Source organism: Neomonachus schauinslandi, chromosome 16, assembly GCF_002201575.2.
Source record: "Neomonachus schauinslandi chromosome 16, ASM220157v2, whole genome shotgun sequence".
Lineage (NCBI taxonomy): Eukaryota > Metazoa > Chordata > Mammalia > Carnivora > Phocidae > Neomonachus > Neomonachus schauinslandi.
This window is the reverse complement of record NC_058418.1, coordinates 23,287,131-23,289,376: the sequence shown is the minus strand read 5'-3', so window position 1 is coordinate 23,289,376 and position 2,246 is coordinate 23,287,131.

Sequence of the window (2,246 nt, the reverse complement as noted above, 5' to 3'; positions counted from 1 at the left end):
CCTTGCCCTTCAGTGATTCCCTTTCGAAAGGAAGGCCTCATTTTTTTTAAGTCAAAGGCTTGAAATTTTAGGAGAAAATTAGGGGGTATTTTGTTGAGATCCCATCTGCTCTGAGTCAATTTGTGGCAAATTATTGCCTCCCTGACAAGCAAATATTAGTTGAGTTGAGCTAATAGCCAGAACACACGTATCAGTAAAGCTTTCAAAATGAGGAGTAAAGTGGGTTAAAGGTAAACTTGTAAAGATACAAAGCCAAGCTAGACAAGGCAAGGAACATGTTCAGCATAAGTGTAATTTACAGAGATGGAGACAGAATAAAGACATTTCACAAAAGCAGTCTTTAGAGTTCAGTATTGCACTGATAACATTTCAAAGCAGAGGCAGCATGTTGTGGTCTTAGCAATCAAGTCAACGAAATCCAGGAGGTATTGGAGCATGAGCAGAGGAAAGGGTAGAGGAGCGAATGAGAAAGAGCAATTGTATAAGCTTCAGGAGCAAATACAACCCCTTTCATTCAGAGTGTGTTTGTTGTTCCACATTCCTTGATTGCTTGCTTCCTGATCCTGCAGGGATGTGAACTCTTTGACTTTACTTCTTTAGTCAAAGACATTTGGGAAAGATTTCAGAAACAGTCCAAGGGACCAACGTAAAGAGAATCCTGAGCAGCAAATTCAGTGACTTTAGCCATTCAGTGCCTTAAAGCACAGACAAAATATTAAGCAATGGCTTGCATCAATATTTCCAGCTGGCTCCCTCTTTACCCTTTCCCAGATATTTTCTTCATGAAGCCATAGAATCTTTCACCTAGAGAGGCTTGCAAAATAGTTTCAGGACCTAGGAACTTAAGAGAAAAAATATTTATGTAAGGCCTTATGCTTTGTAGCTCTCATTTATTCTTTTAGCTTTTACTTATTTATTTATTTATTTTAGATTTTATTTATTTGTCAGAGAGAGAGAGCACAAGCAGGGGGAGCGGCAGGCAGAGAGAGAAACAGGCTCCCCGCTGAGCAGGGAGCCCGATGTGGGACTCAATCCCAGGACCCTGGGATCATGATCCAAACCCTGGGATCATGATCCAAGCCGGAGGCAAACGCTTAACTACTGAGCCACCCAGGCGTCCCTATTCTTTTAGCTTTTAAATTCTAGTTCTTGTTCATTCTTCAGACCCCTCTGTGTTTTAAGAAAGGAAATGTGTTTCCTACAATCTAAAACTAATGATGTAATGTATGGTGATTAACATAACAATAAAAAATTTTTAAAAAAGAAAGGAAATGTGTTTCTTCTTTTTTTTTAAAAGATTTTATTTATTTATTTGACAGAGAGAGACAGCGAGAGAGGGAACACAAGCAAGGGGAGTGGGAGAGGTAGAAGCAGGCTTCCCGTGGAGCAGGGAGCCCGACGCGGGCCTCCATCCCAGGACCCTGGGATCATGACCTGAGCCGAAGGCAGACACTTAACCGACTGAGCCACCCAGGCACCCCAATGTGTTTCTTATTTTATGCCTGGGGAAACAGGCATAGATATTTACCTAGAACATTATCTGTGATTTGGGTTTAGCACCAGGGTGGCCTGGTACAAAGCTTTCTTTATTAATAAAAATATTTTTTTTAATTATAGCTAATATTTATTAAGCATTTTTAATGTGTCAGGCACTGTCCTAAGTACTTTACTGCATTGTTTCATACAAGCTTAGAACAACCCTATGACATACTTATCACTGTGATTCATTACATAGATAGGAATACTGATGTTCAGAGATATTGGGCTACTTGTGAAGATCACATAGCTAATAAGTGCCAGAGCTGAATTTGAACTTAGGACCTAAAAGGTTAAAGGTTCAGTCCCACAAAACCGCCCCCACTTTGACACTAGTCACAGGTAGAGTCCCCAAGCTATCTGCACTTCTGCCCAGACAACTACAAACTCAAGGGTCCCATGACACCTTGCTCAGGCTCAGTAATTCTCTAGAATGACTCACAGAACTCAGGAAAGCACTGTCCTTATGATTACAATTTTGTTATAAAGAATACAACTCAGGGGCGCCTGGGTGGCTCAGTCGGTTAAATGTCTGCCTTCAGCTCAGGTCATGATCCCAGGGTCCTGGGATGGAGCCCGGCATCGGGCTCCCTGCTCCATGGGGAGTCTGCTTCTCCCTTTCCCACTCCTCCTGCTTGTGTGCTCTCTCTCTGTCAAATAAAAAAAGAAAGAAAGAAAGAAAGAAAGAAAGAAAGAAAGAAAGAAAGAAA